At 43.7% G+C, this 9016-nt stretch overlaps 1 protein-coding gene across 1 annotated transcript in view; it reads right to left on the bottom strand.

Moving 5' to 3' along the window:
• PTPRK (protein tyrosine phosphatase, receptor type K) overlaps positions 1-9016 on the bottom strand; it is a 791004-nt gene that overhangs the window by 704571 nt on the left and 77417 nt on the right. The gene's annotated exons all lie outside the window — the stretch shown is intronic.

Below are 9016 nucleotides of genomic sequence, written 5' to 3'. Positions count from 1 at the left end.
AGACACCTGGCTCCACACTCTAGGAGGGGCTGAAAAAAATCCAGCCTGAACTTCCTCTGCTCACTTTCCCTCCTCCAAAACAGTGACAGAGTGGGAGGCAGCACAGACACAAGTTATAGAAGATGCTACATTTTGGAATGGTATTTACTGACATCTCATACAATGAAATATGATTTTCAAGCAATTGGCCATCTTCTAAGCAACTTACAGGCATGCACTTGTGTTTAGTCACAGCTATAAACTGCATTCTGTGGGCAGATCAGGCAAAAATTGTCACTTCTGTCTGTACTCCCATAGGCAAAGCCCCTCACTGCTGAAATGCTACAGAAAGTTAATCAGAAAAAAATTGCTCCACAGGCTGTAGGTTGCTGGCCCACGGTCTACAGAAACAGCCTGTTCCTAATAAGAAAGAAGCCTTGATTTAGTTAGGGTAGCAAAGACAAAAATATTGAGAGGTAAGAAGAGAGGTAGATCTAATTTTCTATGCTCCTGCTTTCTTCATCATGAAGAGGTTGATCATACAAGTTGGGAGGGGTGGAAAGGAGGAATATCTATTTTAATCACTAGCACATTTAAATTAACAACAAAATTCCTGAAACATAAAATAGGATCTCTCAGCCTGTACACATTTTGTATATATCATGATGCATGTTCTTTTAAATTCTCCAAATTTAGATTTTTATTCATTTAATCTACTATTAAAAGTGAACTGCATGAGAGAAGTATGTTTACTGCTTTCTGCTCTGCAATAATCTGTACAGGCAGACCTTTGATTAAAAAGAACCCACTACTAGAAATCCTGAACAATACAGCATAACCTGATGCAGCAACTTGAGCTGACACAAAGTAAGGGAGAAGCCATACTGATTCCTAAAAATATATTATAACTACTTTTCAAATCTATTTTAAGATTTTTATGAGTTTAAATCTTAACACACTGATGTGTGCAATGCATTATACAACCTAAGCATTAGCAAGTTTTAACAGATTCATTCAACTATTCATTTGTTCAATTTTTATCATCTTTCACAGGTTGTTAGTAGAAGCTTTAAAACTTGAATGCCATATTGAAAGCCAGTCTGTCTAGATATTATTACTATTCAGCCTTGTCTACATTAAGTCATTATCTAGATTAGGAAAACAGTATTGTAACTAGTAAAGTGCTTTACAACAAGCCATTTTAATGTCTTAAACTTGCACAGATTGGGTGCTGATGCTTTGCAGGTTCTTATGCTATCCTCATCACCTTTTATCTGAACACATCACTAACTTAGTAACAGGGTACTATACTCATTCCCCCCCCAACATCTTCTGTGTTTTACTAGTTAGCTCTCCTGAGACAAAGTGATAGATGAGGAACAGTTTACCTGTTGCTTTTCACAACAAGTTTTACTATATACTAGATATTATACCTGTACTAATTCAACCAACTAGAACTCTGTTTCAAAATGATACCTTTTATTAAACCATCTAAAAGCTGTAAATAAAAGCTGTCTGAAGTAGAGGTGCAACTGATACTTCGGTCCAATATCAGATCAGTACCAATATAAAGAAAATTGATTATAATCAGAAATCAACCTGATGTGGCTGATAACTTGGTCGATAAATGCCCATGCATGTGCGCAGCCACAGAGCAGCACACAGGCAGCCAGGAACACAGCCTAACAGCTTGGACAGCTATGTGTGGCTGGTAAGTCTGGTTTAGTGAAAAAGGAGGGGAAAGGGAAGGGGCATAGGTGGGAGGGAAGCAGTGCGGGGGGTGACCCATCAACACCCTCTGTTGTGAGGGAGGGAAAGGAGCTGGGGCAGGAGTAGGCACTGCCCAGCCAGGGCTGGGAGAGGCTTGGGATGGAGCCACAGCTCATCTGGACGGCATGGGGTGGGGGGCAGCTCCTGCGCACCCTGGGAGGGCATGAGGGTGAGGTGCCCCCAGATCTGCACAGGGCAAGGCAGGCTGCAGCTGGGGACCACACTGCACTGGAGATAGGTGGCAGCAGCGCTATAGGACAGCTAGGGGGTGGTGCAGCCACCCCAAATTTCACTATGGTTCCACTGCAGCCCCCCCCTCCCAGCGCCGACACCTGCCCTGAGCACAGCACATCCCAGGTCCCTCTTCATGCCTCCTGGATGAGCTGCAACTCCATCCCACACCCCACCCTGTCTGGGCAGCCCCTACCCCACCCCCTCCCTCACCATGGGGGGGGGCGTTGATCTTTCCCCTCCATGCCCTTTCCCGCCCCATCTACCACACCAGACTTACCAGCTGGATGCAGCTGTATTGGAAATTAGATCCGTATTGGCCCACAAAATCTCTATTAGTACTTCCCTAATCTGAAGCAAACCCACAGTAAGAACCTTTTAAAAATCTGTTACCCATAAAGTAGATTGAAATGTACAAAACAAAAACACTTTAGGCTGCCTTGATGTGAACAGATAAAAAGCAGATGTGCTTTTTCTCCTCTGTTAGGTGTTGGAGAAATTCTTCTATCCCTCTTTATTACAGTTAATATACAACAAAAAGCAATTTTGGGGTCAGAAATGCATAGATTTCAAGCCAAATTTCAATTTTTTCAATGACTTTTTTCTTTAAGAAGAAAACACACCACTATTTTAAAAAAGCACATTGAAATGCCACGTTTCTTCATTTAGGAAACACCCTTGTTTTGAACCTGCTCTCTATTTACCACCGTGCAGCAAGTAATTAAAATTAAAGGAAAGCTATGGTTCCCATAACAAGATAAACAGTATTTGTAATCATCCTTTCTAAACTCTTATTCACATGCTGGCTATTTTAAGAAAGCTATATTTCAAAATAAATTACTCTCTCATACATACGTGCCCTACTATAAAAAAACTCTAATGCCAGCATTTGAATTCACATTTCCTTTAGCTGCAGTGCCACTATACAAGGAATAAGCCATAGTGTAATCAAGTACCAGTGTTTTCACAAACATATCAGTGATGAAGACAGCAGGGCTCCCATCACTGCCACTGTCACTGTTATTACACCATGCGGATGCTTTGAAATTAAATGCTAGTGCAGAGTTGGCCAAGCACTGTGCAGAGATTTGAGATGGAATCCACACGCATTCCTGATAAAATCAGAGAAAACCACAGCACTTCAACAACCCTCATCCATTGCTGCAGTTCCAGTCTCTGAGCTAGAACAGTTGCCAAACCTCATCTAAACCCTTCTTTACAGAGTACAGGACTGCTAGACCCATTTATGTATGTACCTTGTAGTCCAGCTTCCTGGGCCATTTCTCTATAGCTCTCTCTATACCAACCTATCCATTACCTTTCCCCTCTCGTTTACATATTTAAAAGAGTGACAGAAGACTGTGCAGGCCCAAACACTCCATACAAATTTCTCCCACAGAAGATAAGCAGGTGAGTCCTATACTCTCAATTATTAATTACATACACACATACACGCACTTCATTTCTTATAGGCACAGCAGTAAGAGAAAGCTTGTATATGAAAAACGTTGGATCCTGTGCCAACTGTCAGTCAAACAGCAAGGAAGCTTTAGTACAGACAACAAATAACGGGCGACTGGCATGTTTAGGCTGACAAAGAAACTTGGCAGCCCATCCATCTAAATGCAGTTAAGTTTCAATTTAACTAAATTACAAGGTTTGAAATTAGCACTGCTTCAAGAGCCCTAGGCTACTACCCTCAACAGAGCACTTGAGCTTTAATACCTGGCTCAGTCTGCAAATAATCCATGGAAACAGACAGGGAGAAAAATCAGATTTTTAACAAAGGTCCTGTTTTATTATGAACTTCAGCACTGATCATGCAGGGTTTTTTTCTCTTTTTCTTTTTACTTTAATACAAAGCAAAGAAAAAGCAAACATTCGCCAGAATAAAAAATAACTAGAAGAAAAGGGTTTTGCTAGTGATCTGACAACTACAGTGCAAGTTTAGAAAACTTCCCTATCTTATTCCAGAAATGTCACAGAGATAATATTCTAATACTGGAGTCTCATCCTTTCTGAAAATGGTTCTATGAAAACTGTTTCAGAATGGTTCATTAAGAGCGTGGATGGGATGAAGTCACAGAAAAAGTTAAAAGCAATGACCATAAAAACAAAAACTGGGAAACCTTAGAATGGGGCTTCTAAACTTTAGCCTTCTCTTCACTGCACCCTAACCCAACCCCATTTGTCCCTGTTAACGTAGTAGATAAGAATGCTTCTATCAATGCTAAGACAGCCACCACACACAGATGGGAGGGGGTCCACTAGGATGTTGCCTTCAAATATATATTGTTACCAAAGACTTAATGTGGTCTTAGCTATGAGCATCTACAACAACAATCTGCCAAGTTCTTCCAATCCATTCCCTTACACTCACTAGGGACCACTTCATGCCTACCAGGTTGGAGCTCAGGTCAATTGCAAAGTGTTCTACCTAAACATTTTTCTGCACAAAATCCATGATCCCACCCTGCCTACAATATCTCCAAACCTGACCATTTCCAGGGTTGGAAAAAGGCAAAAAGCTTATCAGCCTGTGTATCAGCTTACAGACACTCTCCCCTATGAGCATACCACAATCTCAATGGAGCTTTGGACTAAAATAAGCAAAATCCTTTACTTCAAAAGCTCAACAAGAAGCACTACACATTTCAGCAGGTCCTAGATCAGGGCGGGCAATTATTTTGGGCAGAGGGCTACTTACCAAGTTTTGGCAAGCTGTCAAGGGCCACATGGGTAGCCCCTCCCCTTGACATGCACCCCGCCACCTGGTCACCACCTTGGGACCAGGAGTCATGCCCCCTAACTCCTGACCTTTGCCACCAAAAGTCCCTCCCCTTGCTCCCAGAAATACTTCTTTCAGCAAGGGGTTTTGCCATCTTGGAACCAGAAAAATACCAAATTATATTCTAAAAAGTGAACTTCTAAAATATTCATTAATTTGATTTCAAACAATATTTTTGCCCTGGTTTATATGCGTTTGTGTTGTATACATAGAGGTGATTGCACAGTACATTAAAATGAAGTCTTACGCTTGTATATTGTGGGGAGGTTTGTGGGGAGCTGTAGGTGTGTGGGTATGTGAGGTGAGGGAGGGAGCGTGCGTTCGTGCGGCATGGTTGGGTATGGCATTTGTGGGAAGTAGATGGCTGGGGTGTGGGGTTCTGTGTGTATGGCAGTGCAAGGGGGGGTATGGGTGCATGTGTATGGTGGGGTGTGCATGGGACTCACCCTATGAACACACACACACTCTCTCTGTCCCTGCCTGCACACACATACACACTCTGCCTACATACACACACACTCTGCCCCTGTCTGTGCACACGCACACACCTCTGTGCTCTCCAGTCCAGCCATGCAGCCGGAAGCCATGTGCTGGAGCAGGGTGGGAGCAGGAACCAAGAAAATGGCCTGGGGTGGGGCAGGGCTAGGTTGTTGCTTCCTACTGATGGCTTCCCGTGGGTCCTACTGCCCCGGCTCCTGTCCTCTTTGACAGGAAGCCAGAAGAAGATAAATATTTTCTAAACTTTTAAGGGTCCCATGGGCCAGACAGAATGGCCTGGTGGGCCAAATGCAGCCCACAGGCCATATTTTGCCTGCCCCCGTGCTAGATGATCACATAATTGATTGGAGCAGATTGGAATAAACAAAAGTTAAAAGAGTTCAAAGTGAGCTATCTGGAAAAGAGAAAGAAAGAAACAAAGCAGTCACACAACCTGTCCATTTAGCAATGAAATCTGCGTTTGAGGTGTGATTACCACAAAACTCAACTTCAACAGACTTGTTCATTAAGCTGAGATGGGTTGGGGTTTGGAACTTGGATCTGTTCACAAATTTGACTTTATCTGCCATGGACACAGAGAGGGGAAAGCATACAGGCATACAAGTGAGAGAGGTGAAAGACCCCTTCCCGGTCTCATAAAAGTTGTTCTCTTCTACATCTCGGGAAGAGCACAACATACTGGAGAAACCTCCAGTATGGCAATGTTTCTCCAGTATGGCAATAAGAGAGCACTCAGCCTCTCAAGCAGGAAAAGCAGCAGCTGCAATATTTTAAAAAAGGTGTAATCTTTCTTGTTATATAACAATAATATTAAGAAATATTTGGTTCTAGCTTTGACCTCATCCACAGACAAATAAAATGCCATTATGGTTACCCAGCTCCCTCCCCTCTAGGTCCTGTCTCCCAACCCCAACATGATGTTCCACGTGGTGGACATGTGAGGTGCAAAGAGAACTCCTTATAGTCAGTGTTTGATAGTGGATGAATGTAGCAACTTGTTTTTGTTTTTTTATTTTAATAGATTTTTGTTTTTTTTAATGAAAATTATTAAATGTAAAAATTAAAAGTTTTGTAACCATATCTTGACTAAAATGTAAAGTACTATAAAACAATGCTTACTACCATACAAACCACCTGCAGGTAAAGGCACCCTGCCATTAGCACAGAAGCTAGTTTATTACTGATCTACTTTTAGTCTAGTTCTATAGTGTAATAAAACAGAACTTTTCACTCAGTAAAAATTTCAAGCTATCTTAGAAATTCCTCACTGAAGCAAAACTCCCTCTTTATTCCAAGTTCAATGCTCACCCAAATCACTTGTTAATTTCTCTACCACAAGATATAAAAAATGTCCTTGACTGAAATGGAGGGTCTCATCCTTGATGCCAAGTGCTCTTTCTTCTACTCTGATACCTGAAGTACATGTTGTTAGATTTTAGCAGTCTGAAACGAGCAGAAAAAACATTGCTAATATCTTCAAGTAGCTTGCTTCCAATCCTGCTGTTTCTTATGTTTTTCCTTTGCACCTGATTTCTTCTCCCCCCTCCAAACAATTTTCTAATGGTAGCTGGAACATAACGTAACTTTATTTCTTGCCCTGTTGTAGATCCTTCAGAAATGTTTTCAGAGTTTTATGATAAAAATAGTAAGCAACAACAGCAGCATTCTTTTTTGCTTCACAACTGCATAGACCAGTGACATCCAAACTTGTAACTCCATGGGTTGGATGAATTGCCCAATATCAGTCCACAGGCCAGATCCCAAACCACCCCAATTTCAGCTGCGCACCAACATAATCTGGCATGCACTGCCATGTTAACCAGCCCACAAGTCCCCCCACAAGGTCCATGAGCGTGTCGCTTCAGTCCCGTCTCCCCTTTTCTGTGCGGCGCAGTCCGCCCGTAAGTGTCCCAAAGTAAGTGTCCATCAATCAATAGAATGGAAAGGGAGGCACCAGGGCTAGTGTAGGACACTTACTGAAGGTAAGCTCCTCAACTCCTCACCCAGGGCGGGCAGCAGCTCCTCCCTGAGGTGAAGCAAGGTGAGGTAAGGCAGGGGTGGGGGCAGAAACGGGGCCCCGAGGCTGGCTCTGGGGAACTGCTCTGCTCCCCCACATCACCTTGGGGAGAGAGGAGGCACATGGCATCAGGGCTGGGGAATGGAGAGGTTCCGGAGCCCACAGAGCAGCTCCCCGGATCTGGCAGAGCCTCACATGAGGCAGGCAGTGGCTCCTCCTTGAGGTGAGGCAAAGCAGGGATGGAGGCTGGGGTTTGCACGAGCTCTGCCAGCTCTTGGGAACTGCTCCACTCCCAGCCCTGATGCCATGTGCCTCCTCATTCTCCAAGGTGACGCAGGGGAGTGGAGCAATTCCCTGGAGCCAGCGGAGCCCCATCCCCCATCTCTGTCCCTGCCTCGGGGAGAAGGTTACCTTATGTAAGTGTCCCACACCACAGCCCAGCTCCTATTCCTGTAGGTGCGCAGCCTTAAAAAATTTGTGCACAGCAAGACTTTTACTTGTGCACAGCCACGCACATGCGCAGCTTAGAGGGAACGCTACCAGCCACAGGTCTGGAACTCTAACAAAAAGGGAGCAATACCACTCCCCAACAGACAAATTTATGGATCCTTAGGAAGTTCCACAGTTCAGATGGATAAAGCTCGATGGCCTGGATACAAGGTTAAGCACCCCTACCATAGACCCAGAAATACCCCTTTGAAATTGTATGAATTCAAGGTGGCTCACTTCTCTCCTCCTTTAGCTTAAATGAAAAGATACTACAAACCACTGACTTTACCAGTGGATGGGACCAGCAAATATAAGATCACTGAGTCTAGTGACATGATTCTAAACATGAAGGGAAAGCAACTGAAATACTAGGGGATTGACATGATTATGAGGGGTTGGCCTAAATAATGCTTCCAGTGATCAAAAAAGGAAAAGGAAGCTGAGGAAATAAATGAAGGAGAACAAAGGGCTACTGTTAGGAAGTAAACATTGAGAGTTCTCTCAAAAATGAGATAAACAATTGAGAGAATTTAGCAGGACAATGTCAGGTTAAACTTAATTGCCTTTTATGATGATATGACTGAGCTGCTCTGTGGATGCCGGGAGACCAGTGGATGTGGTAACCCTTGATTTTAACAAGGCTTTCAATACGGTTTCCCACAACATTCTCACAGGCAAACTAAGGAATTATGGGCTGGATGAAGGGACTGTAAGGTGGATAGAAAACTGGCTGAAGCATCAGTCTCAGAGGGTAGTAATTAATGGCTCGATGTCTAGTTGGCAGCCAGCATCAAGTGGAGTGCCCCAGGAGTTGGTCCTGGGGCCAGTTGTGTTCAATGTCTTCATAAGTGTCCTAGAAGATGGCATAGAATCCACCCTCAGCAACTCTGCAGAAGCTGAGGGGAGCAGTAAATACACTGCAAGGTAGGGCTAGGATTCAGAGTGACCTAGACAAACTGGAGGATTGGTCCAAAAGAAATCTCATGAGGTTCAACAAGGAAAAGTGCCAAGTTCTGCACTTAAGACAGAACAATCCCATGCACCAGTACAGGCTGGGGGCTAACTGGCTGGACAGCAGCTCTGCAGAAAAGGACCTGGAGGTTACAGTGGACAAGAAGCTAAATATGACAGACCGTTCCAGGAGGTTCCTAGCTGAGATACAGGACGGACAGTTCCAGGAGGTTCCTAGCTGAGATACAGGACATCCACTTAATCCAGGAGGTGCACAGTCCCACCAGAGGAAA

Source organism: Gavialis gangeticus, unplaced genomic scaffold (genome assembly GCF_001723915.1).
Source record: "Gavialis gangeticus isolate Ggan-Ray unplaced genomic scaffold, GavGan_comp1, whole genome shotgun sequence".
In the NCBI taxonomy this organism is placed as follows: Eukaryota; Metazoa; Chordata; order Crocodylia; family Gavialidae; genus Gavialis; species Gavialis gangeticus.
Note: the sequence above shows the minus strand (reverse complement) of the source record. Positions and strands in the feature narration are given on the sequence as shown.